Source organism: Rhamphochromis longiceps, linkage group LG6 (genome assembly GCF_057381845.1).
Source record: "Rhamphochromis longiceps isolate RC_006_pf linkage group LG6, R_longiceps_female_GT1.1, whole genome shotgun sequence".
NCBI lineage: Eukaryota > Metazoa > Chordata > Actinopteri > Cichliformes > Cichlidae > Rhamphochromis > Rhamphochromis longiceps.
The window spans coordinates 29,914,215-29,936,017 of NC_140562.1; the positions used below are offsets into that span (position 1 = coordinate 29,914,215).

General features: G+C 39.6%; 1 long non-coding RNA gene across 1 annotated transcript in view; it reads right to left on the reverse strand.

Moving 5' to 3' along the window:
* Positions 1-400: 400 nt before the first annotated feature.
* Positions 401-21,803, reverse strand: part of LOC146668266 (uncharacterized) — a 40,547-nt gene continuing 19,144 nt past the window's right edge. The window contains exons 2-3 of the long non-coding RNA XR_014912140.1: positions 1,785-1,884; positions 401-1,519 (exon numbers count right to left, since the gene is read on the reverse strand). This is a non-coding gene — a long non-coding RNA (uncharacterized LOC146668266). The remainder of the gene's footprint in view (positions 1,520-1,784; positions 1,885-21,803) is intronic.

The window sequence follows — 21,803 nt, forward strand, 5'->3', positions numbered from 1 at the left end:
CAGAAGTATTTGTCACTGACCTCTATTATTTTCCTCCTTCCTTCTTAAATTTCTCCACTGTTATTCTCCATTTGAAAATTCAGCACACATTTTCCTTTCACGAAAGTAATTTGTAGATTATTTCTGTTTTGGCTGTCTTTGTCCTTCTTTATCTTTAAATCTGTTTTTCTTTATAGTTAATATTTCTTTCTTTATTTGTCACTCACCTCTGTGAGGAAGAGATCTCACACAACACATCCAAAGACCCCCGACAGTTCCTGTCAGGAATATCAATGCGTTGTCACAAACGTCCCTGTTGGGAGGGCCTGATATTATTCAACTTTGTGAATAAGAAATTTGGACCAAAACCCCAAGACAGATGGTTAAACGTGACAATAATAACACATCAGATTTTCTTGGCAGTCCTTTATACTGTGTTAGATTAAACTGTTGGCGTTCATACATTCAGCCAAATACAATAGTTGCTCCAAAGCACTGTAGAGGGGTCCCCCAGGGTTTGTATGTTGGCCTTGTGCAGTTTCTTCTCTGGAACAGCATCTGCTTTGTTCACTTCTCTGAAGTAGCATCCCTCAGATCACATATCTCACCACTATACTGATCTTAATAGCTTGAGCCTACGGCCCTCTGATACACACAAACACCCGCAGAGACACTATCACAGAAGCTCAGTTGGTCACTCTCTCACGAAGGGCACACAGACACAGATAATCGAATAGGTTGTGCAACACCGGTGATAAATCTGTTGAAAGAAATGGCCTACTGTAAAGGAAAGAGCGAGATCTCCCAGCTAGGGTGCTGGATAAATGTGTGTACGTGACAAAGAGAATAAGTTGCTGAGTTAGGTGTTTACTTAGCACCCTATTTACTTTACGATTACACACAAGAGTACAGCATCCATACAGTAAGTCTGTATGTCTGTGAATGTGTACTCCAGTACATGTGCGTGTTCTGCAGGAATTGATCCTTTACGATACACCGATTATACGCTGAATTGACTTGGTTTATTTGTATGCTTAGAACTGTTCTGTGTGTGTGCCTATAAAGTTGCATGTGTGTGCCTGCACAGGGAGAGAGGTTTTACATGGTCAGAGGTGTTGCTGCTAGAAGTCTATGTCTGTGCTGGAGAGCCAGATTGTGTGAGTGTAGTGTATGCGGGTGGTCACATGTGTGTTTGTGTGTGTATGCATTGCGTGGAGAGAAGCTGAGTGACAGGTTTTTGTTTTTTTTTAAGCCTGCCACTGAGACTAGCATCAAACACCACCTCAACTCTTTGCCCTTCTCTAATCTCACACACATACACACAGTGTGCTCAAACTCACACATGTGTACACACACACACACACACACACACACACACACACACACACTCCTGTTACAGCTCAGACTCCCTTTTACATCCCTGAGAGCTACACAGATCTTTTAAATACAAGAATAAAAATAACAACAAAAAAAAGATCCGACACTCCTTCTGCAGGTATTTTACTCTCTTCACAGCAGTCAGTTCATCTGTCTGATGCATCTGTTCAACAAAGGAGACACACACACACACACACACACAGAGGGTGGTTTGTCAGTTATCTGATGTAATCTGTTGTACAATGTTGGGCAACAATTATTTGATCATTTGTAAGTTTGCTCAATTAGAAAGAATGAACAGTCTCTAATTTGTAAGGTATTTGCATTTTAATGGAGAGAGACAGAATATCAACAAAGAAGCACACAGTTACATAAAAGTTAGAAATTGATGTGCATTTTATTGTGTGAAAAAATATTTGATCTCCTACCAACCAACAAAGACTCTGGATCAGATTCAGTTTCTTCCCTTCCACAATCATGGGCAAGGCCAAAGAGTGGTCAAAGGACGTCAGGGACAAAACCGTAGACCTGCACAAGGTTTGAATGGGATACAAGATCATCAGAAAGCAGCTTGGCCAGATGGTGACAGCCATTGGTGCGATTATTTGGAAATGGAACAAATATAAAACAACCATCAATCACCCTCAATCTGGAGATTGTAAGATTGTACAGGACAACTTCACCACATTGAGCCAATGGACAATAAATTTTTGGAAAAGAACTTCCTTTCTGGGTGGTGGGTGGGTCTTTCAGCATCACAATGACCCAAAACATGTAATCAAGGCAACAAAGGAGTGGCTAGAAGCACATTAAGCTACAGACCTCAATCCTATAAAAAAATCACCAAAATGGCGCCTGAGATGTGTGCAAACCTGGTATCCAACTACAAGAAACTTCTTACCGCTGTGCTTGCCAGCTAGAGTTTCTCCACCAAGTACTAAGTCATGATTTGCTTGCGGATCAAGTACTTCAATTTATAACTTTTAATGTAGTATGTTTAAAAAAAAAAAACTTAACTCAGCAGGGGATTAAATAACTATTTCCCTCACTGTCGATTAAAACATTTAGTATAATAAGACCAAAGAACTACCATTAAGTAGTTAGTCTAGACAAAGTAAAAATAAAATGAAATAATTGCCTGAGTAAACATCCTATAATTAAACAAACACAAGTAAAAACAGACTCGTGCATATTTAGACGATTGCTAATGTTTGAGGTGTGTCTGAACTGAAGGCCTTGGTGCATATGACCTAGTTTACTTGATGCCATAGAGCTCAAACAGGATGTTGAAAGTAAGAAAGACTGTCTTTGGTTAAAATATGTGTCAGGGAAATTCCTTTGTGACTCACACTGAGTTGGTGTTGGTTTATTATAAATTGGTTTGGTAAAATACCACCCTCTGGTCTCCTTAGTTGGTATTAGATTTCTGGGCAAGGCGGGAGGGGTGGATGAGAGGGATGGAGAGTGGGCTTGGGTGTGGGGAAGACAGGTTGTCACCCCTGCCCTTTATATTGAGATACAGTCTGGCTGATGACACTGACTCATCCTTGCTTTCCAAGCTCTCTTCTTTCCTCTTAGTAACCTCCGTCATGGCTTCTGTTCTCACCACACCCAGCGGTGCACATGCCACAAAGTGTGCTGCAGGTCTACACAATCCCCATTAGGCGTTTTTGTTGGAGTTTTTTTTCTTTCTTTTTTTTAAATCTGGGTCAGGAGCCAAATGAGAGTAATGTGAATAGGAAAAAATGCCTCTCAACAATGTCTATTATTACTATTGCCTTTTCTTTTTTAACAGAGACTCAAAGTCTTCCTGTATTCATGCTATGTAAGGACAAAATACACCATTGCCTGTAGATATGTCCTTTTACATGCTAAGTGAGGGAATTGCATCAGTTCTCCACATGATGTAACCCATGCTGCAGATAGGCAAACATAATAGTCTGAAAAATCTGGGCTCACAAAGAAAAACATGTTGGAAATATGAACTATCAACCACGCAGCTGACAGTTCCTTTTTCTTTTTTTAATTCAGTGCTGGTCTGCCTTAGTACAGTTTAGAGACATGGGATCCCGAGGTAATAGCGATACGCCGGCTTTACAACTTTTGGCTTTTTAGCAGTGTTAGCAGATTAATGAACAGCAGTGTTGGTGTGTTAGTCTTCCTATTGTCGGTGAAAAACTTCGGTCCAAATTAAAACATATCAAGACTGATTTCTGAGAAATTTTCTGGTTTGGTGACCACTTCAGGCACGAACATGAGGTTCATATTTGTGGTTCTAAAGAAGATGTCTCAGCAACTTTAACTTTAGCCTCTAAACCAGTCACCAGTTTAAAATTTTAATTTGTCTACTGGCTTGGCTATTGGATGACTAAATACTGGCAAAGCAAATACACCTTCCCATCAGCCACAGCTGTACTTTGTTCAGTTCAAATAAGTAAATGTTAGCATGTTGATACATTGGATTAAGATGGTAAACAAGGCTTGTTGGCACTATCATGTTTAACACACTTTTCCCACCAAAAGACAAAATTTGATCTTTTGTGTTTCATATCAGAATTTACTCTCCTGCCAAAAATATATTACTAAAAAAAACACTAAAATGAGATTTTACTGACTGTGATTTCTTGCAATTAAATGCAAGCCAAAAAGCAGAGGTTAGTCACCGCAGGCAGGAAACATCATGAAGTAAACTGTACTGACGTGCCACTCATATCCATAACTTTATAACCTTGATCATGATTGTGCCGCTTTGCATACGCTGGGAGTTAGCCAGAGTAAACATATGTGTGCTGCCACAGCTCATTGAACTGAGTGAAATACCTGAAATAACTCTGAGTCACAACTAAATCACTAAAGCATGTCATGAGAATTTGATCAGAAGCATTTTTAAACTTTAAGGACACTTTTTGAGCATGTTTATGGGAAGCATTTGGCACGTAAAAGTTTTCTTTAGGAGTATACATGTATTCTAAGCAGCATGCAGCTAGGGAACATGCAGAGACAGTTAAACTCCTGAACTGGATGTCAGTAATGGAGGGTCTGTGTGTGTTTGGATAATTGCCTCATATTTCACAGGTAGGCATTTCCCCCCAGGGATAACTCCGGCCTTCCACGCCCCATCACCATAAGCACAATATCAACGCAAATGCGCTGAGTACTCTATTTGCTTTTCAACTGGGAACTTGACTCCCATGCTTTGAGCGAACAGTCATGACAGAAAGACGTTTTTCCAGTCAAATTAACTCAACTGTTAGATAAAAGAAAACACATTTCTAACTTTGCTCATTTCGTGCTTACATTCATGGACTTTCTAGTGTAAAATACATAGTATGTAATAATCTCAAAAATCAAGTCTGCAAATATCTTTCACTTGTTCTTATTTGCCAGGTTACCTGGCAAATTTCTGAAGAAAGGCTTCAGGTTTCTGAAGACTTTCTTCAGAAATCTTTGAACCACAGGTTACCAAAGGTCACACTACAAATGATCATGAGATCAAAAAACTGTGTGAAGCACCTCTCTATGAACTTATTCTAAACGAGGCACACACATACTAGCATATGACTTATACTTTGTTACCTACACAGGGATTCCTCTTGTTAGTGGGAATACTGGCACAATGCCTGGAGAAAACATGTTTCATACATTTATAATAAACAAGTGTAAATACACTGGAGATCTTTAGAGAGTTCTTCAAACCAAAACCTCACCGAGTGAAGTTCAGAAAAGAAATTATTTATTTATGAGTTGATTCTATTGTTGGGTTGGATTTAGTTGTCAAACAGAAGTAATTTACTAAATCATTTGAATGCTATCATTACCTTCTTCTCACTAAACACTATCATTACTTTCATTACTTATTTTTGTACTTATACTTTCATAAGATGATACAGTAGTAATCACAATTACTGACTTATTTATGTATTGTTTTCATGTAATTGTATTCATTGTGTTTTGCATTGTAGTGCTTTATACTATTTACTATTACGTGTCTACACTATAGTATTGACTGGTCTGTTCTTGCCCTTGGAAAACTGATCACATTATAACATGTCGTGAATAATTCAACATTTGTGAATTTAAATTTGATGGTATTGTTGTGAACGTGAAACCACAGGATGCCTTAATAAGAGCTTACAGAGTGATAAGATTATTTTAGCCATTTGCTAAAATGACTGAAACCTTGGGTGGCCTAAAGCTACGTACACACTGGAAGTGAGTCGCTCATTGCGCGTTGCTTTGATGCTCACAGCTGGTGGCTTTTATACATTCCAGACTCTGGTTGTCCTGGTAACCTTCTAAAGTCCTTACTACCAGGTCATAAGTCAATCATTGGTATTCTTCACTCCCATTGGTAGTTTCCTCAGTGGAAGTTGAGAAGTTTATCTTTCCAACTTCCCATCGCCAATGGATATTTATTTCTTCCGTTGTTACCATGTTACAGCAAATAACTTCCAGTGTGTACAAAGCTTAACACATACCCGTGTGCCACATTTGGTTGCTCCTGATAATCGAGGAGGGGTTTGCAGACAAAGACGTAAACAAACCAAGGCAGACAAACACAGATTATAGTAACACGGATATGGAAATGGATATCTCTAAGTGTATATGTTTTTAATGCAAAGTTCTATATTTTAGTTTCTGTCCACGGAATTTGTATTGAAAGATCTTCACTTGGTTTTTCAGACTGCTGGATCCTCACAGAGCTTCAGATAAAGGTTAAACTTTCTTAAGTAATTAAGTATGTTTACCATCTACCGTTGCTGCTTAATATAAAATCTCTTTCCAAGACTTTATATTAACTTATGTGCAAGACTTTGATTTTATAATGAGATTTATATTTTCATCTTAGAATAATGCACATATATTTTTTAAATGCTGTCTTGTCTAAGTTCCTGAATTCTTCAAGTTGACCTTTGGCATCTATGCCTAATGCACCCCTTTTTAGGCATGAGTTATACAGATCTGTCTCTCCTAATCAATCACATCAGCATGCTTCTGAAGAACCCCTTGGCATCAAATTTAAATGCACTTGGTAAGAAATTATTTCTTTTAAACATGCAGGGTTAATATTGTGATGGGGCATACATTAACTTAACCCTAACCAGCATGTAAATGCAACATTACAAAGTGAGAAAAAAATCACTGAAGCAAAATTCAAAAACTCAAAGACAGTTGATCTCCTAGCTGACACACGTCCACCCTCCAACTGTTGGACTTCATGGCTCTAAACATCAAATTGTTCAAAAATTGTTGTGGCTGGTATATCAAATCGGGCTGCCACAAACGATTATTTTGATAGTCGACTAGTCACCGATTATTTTTGCGATTAGTCGACTAATCAGATCATCATCCACTGGACATAAAACTACAGCTTATATAACTATCATTAGCTTACAGCTTTAAGCTTTTAAGGTGCTAACTAAAAATAAAGACAAGATGATAGTTTATTCAATTTTAATGAAATTTGCAGATTGTTTCGGTAAAGTTTAATAAACTCCTTGCTATCTAAAATATAACAGGACACCGGGGTATATTCTCCAGCATCTCACACTTCTGATAATCAGCTGTCTGCTTGACGTTTATTCAGCTGTGTAAAAACTATAACTTTAATCTCAGCCAAACCGATTTACCCAGGAACAAATAAAATACTAAAAAAAAAAAAAAAAAAAAGCCAAACAACAACATTTTTAATTTATCTAAGTGACTCATATATATTTAACCTGAGTCGCGAAAGACGGCGGTGGGTTTGAAAACAATTTGCCGGGAGTCCGGTGTTCTCACGGCGCTAGTGACCTAGCCCCCGGCTAGCTATCGAGCTAGTGGGTAACAGACGTCTCCGAAAACGTCGGAGCGCTTTTGAAAATATGTGGTGTCCTGATAAACTGAGCCGATATTTGAGGTTTACACAGCTACATTCTCGCCTGAAAATATGTTAAACGTTTATTTTGTGACCCAGAAAGAATAATAAGAGTAATATTAAAACTAACTAGCTACCGCCATTGTTGGAAACTAAGCTGGGCCGCGCTATGAATTCTGGGACACAGCTACTTCTTCTTCTTCGGGGTTTAACGGCAGCTGGAATCCTTGTACATGCAGTGCTGCCATCTTCTGTTTCAGTCCGTTATTACACTCTTAAATCCTGCTATTATTCCTGCGTCTTTTGCGATCTTACAAAGCTTCAAACGACACGTCGAATATTAAATCAGTCGTCGACGATTTTGATAGTCGACGTAATCGTGACTAGTCGACTAATCGTGGCAGCCCTAATATCAAACCAGACATTTGAAAACACCAGCTGCAGTGGCCAGAAAGCAATTTTTGTCTCTCTGGGGTGAGAACACACTAGCATTTTGCAACCTCATCTTTGGATTATAAATATTGCCAGCAAGAGAAAAAAAAATGAGCGAACCAGATAGGACTGATGACTGAATATTTCTCAACATTGTGAAAATAAGCCAATAAAATAAAATGAATAAAGCACCCCTGTACAGAGCGTAGGCTTGTTTAAAGGCCAGTGAGTGATCATGATGGTGTGTCATGTGGGACGAATGAGGCAGCTGAGGACTTGTTTGAGGAAGGAAGTCATAGTACTTCAAAATAGATTTGGTTTGCTCGTATGGTTTCTATCTTTTAATCCTGCCTTTTCTGTGTCACACACACACACTCATGTGCCCAAGCAGCAGGCTTTGTGATGTGGTAGGAGGACCTCAGGAGGTTTGGCTCCTGATGATTTCTGGGAGCAGCACCAGCATGGTGACTTGATCCCTGCTCGGCAATTGGATTGGCCTGATCTGGCGGTGGCAAACCAGTTCTGCCTGGAGATTGAGGGGGGGTTACTCAATAATAGAAGGAGTTTTTATTAAAAGGCAGGCTGGCTAGAGTTGATTGTGTGTGTGTGTGTGTGTGTGTGTGTGTGTGTGTGTGTGTGTGTGTGTGTGTGTGTGTGTGTGTGTGTGTGTGTGTGTGTGTGTATACATGTGTGTTTTGAATGGGGCTTTTTGTTCCAACGTGACTCACCATGTTCTAGCTATGGTTGGTGCCTAAAGGGAGAGAAGAAGGGGGGGTGAATGGCACACAAGAGAAATAGTTGATGTGGTTAAGTCATTAGGAAACTGCATGTTCAGTTGGCCTGTCAAGCTTCGGCCTTCTTATATGATGAATCAATACACCAAATTCTTGCCTGTGAATGGGACATACAGAGAGTTGAAGAGGGATCTATCCTCTGCTGTCGCTGGCTTGAGGTCATCTAAACTTTTAGCCAACTCTTTGGCAGACTGGGCGTGCTAGTATGGCTAAAAGTAACTTCGACGGGACTTGATCAAAGCAGATGGGGCATGTGATTGCTCGCTTACTGACTATAAATTTGTTAGCAAAATTTTATTAAGCTGATGTACACAAATAACTTTTGTCATGGTTCTGATTGTTGTGTGAAAACATAAAGGAAGTCAACAGGAAATGATTTCATAGATTCTTAGAAGCCACTGTTTGTTTATTTGTTTGTTTAACATATTTTGGAGCGTTACTTCACTACCCTGCTCTCGACATAGATATAGGGTTTTTGTTGAAAACTCTTATTGTCAGATGATTCCCATCTAGAGCTGTGTGAGTGGAAAATAATCCAACATCCTGCACAGGGTCATTTGCTTGTGCTATTTTCATAGAGCCGAAGTGAAACCCAAACTTCTGGATTCTGTTTCAGAAGTACGAAAGCCTTCTTCAACTGACATTTGTAACTACATGTACAACTTTAAAAGAAGAGTTTCACCACAGTATTGCAAATGAGCTGGCGTTTACATACTGCTTTCATAGTTGTATACGCTTGTTAAATCTGATATAATTAGCCATTTCTAGGGTCCAAAGTCACCTTCCTAAAATTAAATTAAACAGTAACAGTTAACAATGGTGCATATTCTTTTGGCTCCAGTGTGGCTGATCTCCCAGTTGGTGCAATAAAGGTTAACATCCAGACATCAAAGAAAATAAGATTTGGCTAAGTTCAAAGTTGGCAGGAAGTTAGCTTGCTAGTTTCTGGCTGAAGATGATAACACCGTGTACTGACTTAAATATCTCTAAAAAACTAAAGCATAAATAGCTGTGATATCACTTTGGACATAAGCAATGACAGAAAACTAATTAACAATGACATTTGGAGGGTTAGTGATGTTGGGCTAGTTGACATATAATGAGTGTTACCTGGTGGCTAACTATAAAGCCTCGGTTATGCTAATATAAACAAATTACCACCGGGAAGAAGTAGCAGTTTAACATGTCATCACTTAACCAGCAGATTGACCACTTGAAAGTCTTTGCGCACACATATTTACACACATGTTGTGTCTCAGAGGATAAGACCATATAGTCTGCTAATCAGAAAGTTGTTGGTGTGATCCCTGGCGCCTGCAATATGTGCACTAAAGTGCCAGTCATCCATTTTGTGATGTACAGGTCGTGGGATAGGCAGTGTAAAGAGAGACCGGACCTCCCTTTCCCCAGCTACCCCTCCAGCTCATCCAGGGAAACACGGTGGCATTCCCAGGTCAGCTGAGAGACATAAATCTCTCCAGCGTGCCCAGTGTCTGCCCTTGGGCCTTCTCCCATTGGGACAACCTGAAACACCTTGCCTAAGAGATGTCCAGGAGGCATGCTAGCAATCCTTTGATGTGGAGAAGTAGCAGCTCTACTATAAGCCCTTCCCAAATGACAAATGACAGCCATCCTTCAGAGTAAGCTCATTTCCCCTGCTTGTATTTGTGATCTAATTGTTTCGGTCACTACCCAGAACCCGTGGCAAAAGGTGGAGGTACAGTACTGAAGTACACTCAACGCCAAATACCCATGTTGCATCCATCTGTGTGCCAGTGTGTCCTTGATAGTTAGAAAGTGCTTGGTGACGAGGTGAATATGGTTTGTAATATGTCTGTGAAGGTTCTCAGTCATCCAGGTCATCGTAGTCTAAGGACTACTTTCCAAGCTCCTTACACAATGGTTTGTAATAAAGAAAAAATGCTTTAAGTACCAGTCTATCCACCATTTATATAGGCTGTCCAAAGATACTGTAATTTATCATTGTACCGCTCACTACATGCAGTCAGATTACATTTTAAAGAGCACCATTTACTTTAATCTCCAGACCAGTAAAGGTAAAAACATGTCAGTGAATATAGAAAATGGCCAAGTTAAGCAGCACCGTGAAAAAGATCAAATGGTGTTGCTTTCTTAAGGAAAAAAAAACATGTTACAGTTATGACTCTGAATAATTGTGCTGATACACTTTTAAAATTTGATTGGAGCAGTAGGTTTATTTTCTGTAATCCTTTAGTCAGACTCACAGCACTTCTGTTTTTGCCAGTTAGTTTCTGTTTTGTTTTTTTGAAAAAGAAAAAAGTTGTGTTGCGTTATGAGCAAAAGGTTGTACACGCCAGGGAAGTGACATCAATACTCCATATAAATATGCTCAAATATTGGAAATTAACCATGCACCACCTTTTGTTTACACATTCATACACACACACATATTACCAGTTTTCCTTAGACACTCCTATTTGGTGTTAAGCACTCATTGTCACAAAATTGCGAAAAAAGCCTCTATTTGACGCCCACCCACAACCACCTCTGTGGAGCCCTCCAAGAGGCGGTCACACACTTGTTGACCCCTCCGCCCTTCACTCCAGCGCCGTTTGCCATGGATGTTTCAAATCCATCTGACCTGCCTGTGCTAATGGACGGCTATTTTGGGAGAGGGATGGCAAAACCGTCTGCTACTCACAACGGCCGCTGTGAAAAAAATACGGTTTGCTAAGAGGGAGGTTCTCCTGTGTATGTGTGTGTGTTCACAGCCAGCCATACCAGTGACTAAGTTCCATGTTGGGTTCATGTGTCGCTGTAGGCCATTGGGATTGCTGTTGAAACATGAGATATCTTACTCTTGCAACACTAAGACTCTGAAATTAATTCCCCAGCAAGTACGTCTTGTCAATTTAGCCTTTTGCCCACATCATTATCTTGGTTTTATGAGGGCGTTTTATTTCGGATGTTTTATTTCTTCACCCTCTGAGGTGCTGCCAGTGTGTACATGTTCGTTACCTCAAAATTGTCCATCCTACGCAAATTTTAAAATAAATTTCTTCCTTTAGACAGATAAACCACATGCCACTTTTAAAAGGAAACACCTCATAGTAATATAAGCATTCAGGCCCTTTTGGAAAGAGCCTGATCAACAGGTTGAGCAGTGGAACATGCCAGTAGGTGAACATGCCTCTCTATTGCTTCTGTAAAATCATCTCGCTCTGTGGGACTTGACAAGCACAACACTGTTTCCATGAAGTAGTTAGGCTGAGTAAAATATAAATTAAAAATAGAAAGCATTGATTTGTTCCCTATATTTAAAGTTAATTTTTTTTAAAAGAGGGAAATTGCTGTAACAGCAGCTAAAACATTAAACATAAACCTATAAAGAAAAAAAACTTAAATAAAGAAGAAAAGCTGAAGAAAATGATGGAAAGAGTACAACATATTAAATACTGATACTTTTTTCAGTTGATGGGAGCAACGGTGCAGTAAAAGACTGGAAAGTTGTGTAACTTCTCTAAAAACAGCATTACTGAGACGGTAGCCCAATAATAAAATACTTTTTATTTCTCAAGATGAACTTCCAGAGAAATACAGAATTTCATCATCTACAGTGCATGTATCATTAGGATTCAGAGACCTGGAAAATCTCTGTACCTAAGGGAACAGGCTGAATATCAGTACTGAACGCTGGCTGTGATCTCCACACTGAAAACAGACACAAGTCTGTAGTGAAAATCTCTGCAGGAGCAAAAGAAAACTTCTAAAAAACATTGTCAGTGTGCACATTTTTTCCCTGCATTCACAAGTCCAAGTCAAAACTTAACCATTCAATGAAGAAAAGTCATACGTAAACAAGATGCAGAAATGCTGCTGCCATCTCTGGGTGGAAGCTAATTAAAGATGCACTGAGACGAAGCGGAAAACTGTCCTGTGGTCTGACCGATCGTGGATGTCCTGTGGTCTGGGATAAAGAAAAGGGCTTGATACCAAATTATTCTTTTTGTAGTTTTTTAAGACATTTCACAACAAGAAATTGGATGATTCTCGCAGGAGAATATCTGATTTAAATAAATAAAAGTATCTAATTTAAATAAATAAAAAATGGGGATAAAGGATACCTCATAAACGCTTTAAATTAAAAAAAAATTGATGCAGTTTTGACTTAAATTTCTAATTTTTCCCTTCTCTCTTCCACTTCTTACACCTTTCACAATCTCTGAAGTGAAGTTATCACACATGACCATTTTCTTCCCCAGCTGCAGCAGATGTGCAGTTAACTAAGAAGACAGATTGTGTGCCAAATTATAGAGAAACAGCTTGTGTTTGGTGATATTTGCGGAGTTATTTGAAGCGTTGCATTTGAAATTACCTGCTACTTCAAACAAAGAAAACCAAGTTCATTTTTGCTCTTCTCCTTCTGTAGCACCTACTAGTACGACTGCAACTTTATGTCATCTACATCCATGACAGGGATAATGCAGGGGGGAAAAGGTGTGAGTAGCGTCTGCAGGCCGGCTGGTTGGCTGAAATTACTTCATGATATGTTGATTGAGTATCATCTGTCATCAGCTGGAAAGAACTCCAGGCTTTGGGACATGAGAAATGAACTTGGTTGATATTATGAATGAAACTTTCTTTTTGATTTCATTAATAATTGAAGGTGCTGGAATGCTGTTTGTAATCGCACAGGCCCAGTTTAACCCCTAAGATTGGTTTAAATCTTCTCATCTGTTTGGGAACAGTGAGCAGAAGCCACCATGCTTGGCACTGAAATTAACTTACACATTTAGCCAGGTACCGAAAACTTATAAAACTTTACAGATGTTGCAAAATGGCCTCATTCTAAAGGATATTTGAAACTTGACATGAACTTTAAGCAGAATTGAGCATATGTGAAGCAGAAATGAAAGCAGAATAGTGTGACATTTTCTGCTTTCCAATGATTGATTCATGTAGAAGAAAATTCCATAAAAGAAGCGTGTATTTACTTACATGGCTTTAAATAGATCCTGTTCCACTTCACACTAACATTTTGCAATCCATTCGCCTGCAATAAGATTTTCATCCTACTCTCATGGTGAGGACATTATACATTAAACACTCCCTCACACACACAAAGTATGGGCCAGTTCCTCCTACTATTTCTCTTAATGTGTCCCTTGTGCTGGAGGTGTGTAGCTGCCAGCATTGTTCACTGGACTCTAACAGCTGTGTGTATTTACCGATGATAAACACACAAGTTGCTGCAGACATTTTAGCCCTGTAACTGTGTTTAGTAACTGGTAACGTTTATTTTTTATTTATTTGTTTTTTTAATATAGGAATTGAAGAACAATATTAAAAGTCTGTAGGTGCGCTTTTGCTGTTTTTCTTTTTTTTTTTTCTGCAGCCGTCTTTGTATCTGTTCAGTATCTGTCAGAAAACAGCACAGATAAGGCGTTCCTGCATGTTTGCACATCCAAGACTGGTCCCACTGGGCTGTGTGAGCTGTTCCTCCAGTGCAGCTCTGGGGTGTGGATCACAGGCTGTGCGACGGGGCCTCCTGATGCAGCTTCTGGGTCAGGCCGTTAGGAATTATTGGTAAGTCTGGAGATGCAGCTTCAGGGCTGGGCTCATTGACTCTATGAAAGGGTAGTTACTTGGGTGGGGCACATCACTGGCCTCCCACACTTAAAGTTTTTGTTTTGTTTTGCTTTGTTTTAAATATGATGTGCTGGATCACTGGCAGGTAAAAAGGGCTTTTTTCCCTCCTCACTTTTGCCTATGAACTCATTAGATAGGTGTTTTCCCAAAGCTCAGTTCAGGCATGAGAGCTCATGAGAAGATTAAACAAATGAGAGTGAATTATTGCTCAAAAATATTAGCTGTAATAAAAATATAGAGAGAATTTATTAAAATTCTGCAAAATCAGAATGATAATTCATCCTGCCAACGCTCTGCTTGTATTTCCGAGCTCATTCTTTTATTCAAGCTCGAATTTCAAAGCATTTTTAAATATGCTGTGTTTGGAGCTGTTAATAATTTGGTGGAGTTGGGGGAGATTTAAAGGAATTTTGTGGTTTGCCAAACTTTGCCTAGGGAAACAAAACTCTCACAAACACTCACAGATTCTTTACACATGACTAATAGTGATATCAACACATACCAGATAAGGTACTGTATAGTGCTGCAGTTAAAGAGGGTATATTTTAGAACATCTCCGGCTGCAGCATTTGTGTCATTCCTCTTTCTCAGAATAAAAAGGAGAACTTTTTTTTGTAAAGTGAAAGTGCAGCAAAGAGCAGCATTTACCATAGCTTATCATAACATTTGTGAGAGGAGTGCATTTCATATGCAAGGAATGTCTGACTCATTTTTCCTGTTTGTGTGCGCTTGTCAGTTATATCTTCAGAAAAGCTGATCTAAACAAGATTACTTAGATCATTTACACGTCTCTTCTCCCCGCAGAGCTCAGGGGACTGTTTTTTTAGCTGTCACTTTGCATAGACAACGGAGGCCTAACTACCCAGTTTTACATAGCAGTTGAAGCCTGATAGCAAGCTTTCTTGGATAAGCTTCCTGCTTTAAATAAGCTCATGTGTTTTATGCTGTAAACCATTCACGAGTTCTTCAGCACTTTCAATCGTAGCAGATTACTCATCGTAAACGGAAACGACAATATTTTGTAACCATTTTTTATAAATGGAGAACTTGAAGCAGCCAAATGAATCATACTTGTACGCATCTGAACTTTATTGGAAGGATTCAGCACGTGAAAATGCACACGTGTTCCCTCAGATGCGCCTTTTGCATTTTTATACTTGTAAGGTTGACGATGTTCAGTGCAGTTCACTGTAGTTTATCTTTAATTGGTCCCACATGTACAGTGTCAGAGCACCAAATTCGTATTATTCCACAGGTTTAAGTAGTCCGTAAGCAACACACTGTTCACTCCTGTTTGGGCATCGTTTGCCAAAAGCAACTGTGCCCAGCTGCGTCGGGACATTTGATACATTTGTGGGCTTGTTTTAAAGATTGGAGGACAAAAAAGTTCAAACACTGTTGATCATTTAAATTAAACGTTATACAGTAAATATTCTGTGCACAAGGACAAGAAGACAGTTTTAGTTTTAAACAAACTTTATTCAGCATTTTACTCAACCAGGAACAAATCATTTGACAAACTTTATTTTATTTCACTTTTTTTTATATTGCATTGTCTTACATTTGTCAAGGCCATTATCGATTATCAAAGGACTCAGTCTCTCCAACCCTGTCTGCATCTGCCTCAGTTCAATCTACAAATAGCCATGTCCACGTATAGGCCTGGGATTCAAAACTTCTTCACTCTATTTTCTCTGGGCCATCAGCACAGCACCAGACAATCCCCCCTTTTCATATCTCTCCAGCAGATGAACTGTCTAACCTTGTGTTAGTGAGCATTACTCTAATTTAAAGTTCCCTTGATGGACTATGGCCAGCTGCCTCGGGGCAATGGCTCTCGACGACACTATCTTGTGATGGGATTATACAGACACATGCACACAAATGTCCTGTTTACCCCTTCCTGCTCAGCTTGATTTCACCAGTTTGCTCACACTTTTCAAGCTTTTTCCAGCTAGGTAGAAAGAGAAGGGGAATGTTCAGGAGTAAGCTTGAGAATCCTCTTTTCACTTCTCTTGTCATTGTGGAGTTCTGATTTATTTATTTTTTAGCCATTTTAACTCTCACAGAAGCACTTGAGCAATTGCAACGCGCATTATTTCTCCTGTATTAACAGGACTTACAGGACTCCAAAACAGTTGCAACAGTTGCAAAGATTTGTTCTGATAAACAATCTTATCACTGAAGCTGGTGACTCAATGGTGACGTGCAACTTTGGTGGATGAGACTATAGCAAGTTTTACACATAAATTCCAGGTAATGTTGAGAGAATCAGGTCTGCACATTGTCCAGAGTTGGCTTTTCTCACATGTGATAGATGCATAGTGACACTTGAAATGCATTGTGCAGTTTAGGTTTGGGCAAAGAGTGGCGACTGGATAGTCTGCGCAGGAGGCGGGACGTGATGCAAACTCACTCTGTGAATTACCTGAACCTTTCACACATGTGCTCATTTGGACTTTACTTTCTACAAGGAGGCTGCCTGGGTAATGTCTGGTCCAACTGATATAGATATTTACATTCTAATATTCAGCTCCGCTGGTTAATGTTAGAAAAGTTCAGAGCTACAATGCATTTGAGAAAATGAAGAAATATTCCCTGTAAGATCTGACATGGAGGTAGCCGTCATGATTTTGACAGTTAAATGACAAGTTTATCAGCAAGACACTTAAATGAGACAAAACACAATAAAGCTTCTGTGATAAACATACTTGAGTTTATTTCTGCATGACTGCAGAAGCATGTAGAAGCGACGGGTTGAATGTGTAGAATACAAGCCCTCCATTCTCACTGCGAGACATCAGACCCTCAAGGTGAGACATTTATAGGACATAACAAGAAATTCAAAGGCTTCATTCTTGAAAAACGTGCAGTGTTTTGCACTTCCTCTCCCTCCCGGAGATAACGTTGCTATCCTCAGGGAAAGCAGCTGATTTATTGACAACACAGCACCGCAGCTGAAAGATTTAAAAGCAGGGGATTTTTTTTTTTTTTTTAACTTGAACATTTTATGGACTTTGAACCACGAGACACAGCGTGGCAAACGAGATGGAGACCTCATGACTCCCAACAGACAGGACAAGCGGGGAGGGATCGTCTCCCCCATCAGCTCTCTCTGTGGGACGCTTTTGTTCGATAAGATGTCATGCACCACACCCGATTTAAGTCATGTGCTCCTCATTGAATGATGACCAACACAAGTCAACAAGGATGTGTTTGTGTGTGTGTGTGTGTGTGTGTGTGTGTGTGTGTGTGTGTGTTTGAGCCACTCGGTACATTTTGCACATGTTTGTTGTTTAAGGTCATATCGTCCATGTTGTGCTTGCATATCTCCGTGTATGTCTAAGTGCATATTTCTTTGCTGCGTAGCCAAAGTATGAAAGAATGTGCTGGACTGGAGAGAAGGTGCTGTGTCCCTGTGAGTGGGTGTATATGGTCTGGGTCAAGGCTTTTTAGTACATTAAGACCTTAACTCTGCTCCAGGGGACTCTTACTCCACACCCACGCCTCCATTTATTAAACTCTGGACCACATCAACATTCCTGGGATTAGACACAAACCATATAGCTACACATGCACTCGCGATATATTATCGCTGTGAGATACATTCATATATAGCCAGCATGAAACTGTTGGTCAGCCCTCATGTGAGAGCTTAATAGGGTCTTTTGGCTGTAATGAGCAGAGGGACTGACACATTTATTCTGTATCTAAAGGCACTTTGCAAGATAATTAAGGTGGCTACAACCACATTTAAGTAAATTCTCCTTCATTTGCTCAGTATCTAAAAAATATAAAAAAAATGGCCTTGAGTATTCCACCCGGTGGGGGGGGGTTGATGATGTCTCCAGTAATTCGCAGTATAATTTTGGATATCTGGTGACAACTCAGAAAAGGTTGAGTCACAACTTTAAGTTGTTTTTTAATTTCACTTTTGCAGTTTTGTTATGTTTAGGCACCAAAACTGCGTGATTATGGTTAGGAAAATATTTTTGGTAACCATTTCCTGGAAGACTGTCTCTTTTTAGGTGAGTCACGATGAAAAACATTAACCAGCCCCAATATGATTTTCCTGATTTTCTGTCATAAATGTGTTACAGTGGCTTGAGAGGTTTTCTTAATTCACTTCAGTTGTGTGAATTAACTTGCCAAATTACATTCGTCGCCTCGAAGCACGATGTATTGTAAAGTAAAGGCCAGAAAACAGAGAAAATCCCAATATTCAAACATTAAACTGAACAAGCACTTGGCAACAGTGGGAAGGAAAAACTCCCATTTAACAGGAACAAACCTCTGTCAGAACCAGGCTCAGTCAGGGGCAGCAATCCAGTTAATGGTACATAGTACACGCTTGTGAGCACAGAACGCCCGCCCACTGACTTCTATTAACGAGGGGCAGCCAATCAGAAGAAAGGAGGATGAACTAAGGGGCTGCACCAGTAATGTCCAGTATAATATAAGGATGATGTTGCTATAAATTGACTCCAGCAGTATCCAAACATTTTTTTAAAATGGAGCTGGATATAAGCACAATATAACACACACACACATATATATGGAGGTAATACACAGTGCTCTCTTTTGTACAGGGTATAAACAGCATACTGAAGCTCCCTCTCTCTCACTGTCACACGCACTTCCTGTTAAGCCTTTAATCACAAACATGCTCTTTTTCAGTCCTCATGTTTACCCAGACAGATCAATCCAGCTGATCCAGCAGCTGCTGGACCTTGATCTCAAACTACCCCTGACAGATAGAGCCCCTGTTGGACGACATGCTCACTTTACTGCATGGGTAGAAGCAGGGATATCATTTATTTAGGCTGCAAATACCAAATTTATGATTGTGTGTGATTGTATGTAAATGTAGTCTATCTAGTGGTCCAGTGGAGCTACAATCTCTTTTAGAGGGGTATCATTATGTATGAGTGTGCATATATTTGCACGTACAGTGTTATTTCTTTGCCTCTGTACTGGTTTATGGTTGCACACATATATTCCTCTATGTATTCCACCTGTGCGTGCGCCTGCATGCCTACATAGTGGGTGCTTGCTTCTGCATTAGCATGCGTGTGTCAAGAGCATGGGTTGTAACTCACTTTGACTTCGAGCGAGGCCCCTGGCAGGGAAAGCTGTGGGCCTCGCAGGTCTCAGCAGGGCTCTAAAGCGGCTCAGCTCCGCTGGTGGCTGCAGGCCCGTCTCCATGTCACTCGGAAGATGTGTTCACAAGAACTCCTTACTGGGAGGCCTCCAGCAAGAAAGCAGGATAAATGTCATCATGTCTTATTGCTGGCAGCCATGTTAGCTCCACAATAGGTTCAGAGAGACTGTGCTGTAGAGAAGCACAGAGATTCATGCCAGTTGATTTGTACAGTGTTTGCCATTTTCCCATTATTAATGGCAGCAAGGCCACTGTTAGAGCTGCTGCAGGCCTGCCAGGCCTGCCTTAGAGATCAGGCAACTATGTGGCACCTCTTAAATTTTATCTCTGGCTCTTTCTATTCAACTTTCTAAAAGTACACAAAACAAATTAAAAGATTAATAATAATATCTGACAAGGAATTGACTTAAAAGTTGCTCTACTTAATTCTGAAATTGATATATTTAGTTTAAGTAGCAGTATTATAAAACAAGGGTTAGCAGCCAGCTTAGCTCTGTAAAATATGTATTAGACAAAGTCAAAAATGTATATTTTTAAAATTTATATCCCATATGTTTAATGCACATACAGTCAAAATAGAAGAAAAGGTATGTTTTTTGGGATTTATTTTTAAAGAGCGGGTGATTTATGTGAGGAAATGTTCCCCGATAAACAGAAACTGGACCCAGTAGCAATATGAAGAGGAACTCACGTAGCTCTTAGATGAAAATGCCTGCTAGGCAGCAAAGTATAATTTCTGTGTGCTACGGTAAACAAAACAAGTCCAAACACATCAATCACATATCAAAGGTCACGAGGCTTATCTCAGAATACAGAGTATGTCTTTAAAATATGGGTGCTGTTCTCAAGTATCTTTTTCAAAGTACTAAAAGTGGTTTCAGAACATAACTCGTGTGTGGGTAAAACAGCAAATAACAAGTAAAAAAAAATTTTTTTCATTCTTTTGTTCTACTTTACAATAAATAAGTTTGATGTAATTATCCGTTTTCTTGTTCAAATGCTTCTTCACTTCCTAAAAGCAAACAACACAGAGAAATCATTAAGAGTTAAAAACACTGGAAACACTTTCATCTCCAACAAAGGGACCATTGTGGTTTTTCTTTCAGATGTTATAATCAAAAATGTCCCAAAAAAAAGGAAAGAAAGAGGAGCGGTACTAAGCCAGTTCCCTAGTTGACATCTAAAAATGACATGCTGTCTTCTGGCCCTGGTATTTCTAGAAAAAAATGCAGCATTATACATATATAATATAATATAATATAGTTTCACTATTATCTCAACAATTCACAAATTTAGATTCTTGCCATTATTGTATTTAAATGCATCGTTCATTGCCATGAATTCACAATAAATTTAATATAATCTAAAGATGCCATGTAGCTCAGCACAAGCAGCCTGCCTGCCTGGATTGCTCGGGCCGAGTAGGTTGAGACAGGGAATGAAATGCATAAAGACGTGGATGTGGAAAGTGGGTGAAGTGATTCAACTAAAAGAGGGAGAAAACACAAAGATAGAGTCGTGGGACGAAGGTGGAATCGGGTACAGAGAAGCGAGAGCGGAGCCATAGTGAGAGCGAGGTTACGGCCTGGACCCTGACCCAGATTTTATATATGGTCTCTGACAACCTGATCTGACCATGCTGCTGTGTGGTCTTCTTGTCTTTCCATTCGTTATGGGTGCATGACGACCACAGAGATCTCCTCCTAGCTCTCCGTGCAGTCGTTTGACGAGATGGAGCACGTTCGTTTAATGCCGCATTAAAGTGACGCCAAGCTCGAGGTCAGACGTCGCAAGGTCCTCTTTTGTGATTTTCAAAAATGTACATGCTCATCCAGCAACGATGGAGAGAGAGCTAGAAAATGGAGATCCATATAATTACGTTATGCAGCTGCTTAAAAACAGAGGTTTGTCAGTATTATGAATAAGAACATTTTCCATGCAGACTGGAAAATGTCTTAAACTCAAAGGGTAGAAAATTTATTTATGTACCAGCAAAGAGAAGAACACTCTGTGCAAAACAAAGTCACTGGCAGTTTGTAGGAGCTCGGCTTTTAGTTTTGCTGGTTTGCTGACAATGCCTACGCCTGCTTGGTTACTTAATGGCCAAGAAGGAGCAAATCCACGTGCCCATATCAGCAAACGTACATGCTCAAAAAAACAAGAATCTACATAATTTCTCTTAAATCTTTCTGCTTGCAACAAAAGGTTTTCATTCTTAAAATATTTTTTAATTTTTAAAAAAATCCATACAGGGATAGAAAAATGTACAATTCGAAGAAGTAGGCAGATCATTTCTCTGTGTACCAGTAAGAGAAGAACACTGGGTGCAAGCTGAAGTCTTTGGCAGAGGTTGCTGGCACTCGCTTTTTGCTTTTGCTGGTTTGCTGGCAATGCCTACGCCTGTTTGGTTACTTAATGGCCAAGCAGGAGCTATAACCAAGCCAGCTTCTTTAGAAGAAGAAATCAAGATTTTGGGGCATTTGGCAGAGTTAATGGGATTATTTTTTAATAGCCAGTATTAATAATTCATAATAAAATCCTATCAGAGAGACACTATCATAGTAGTGTCTGT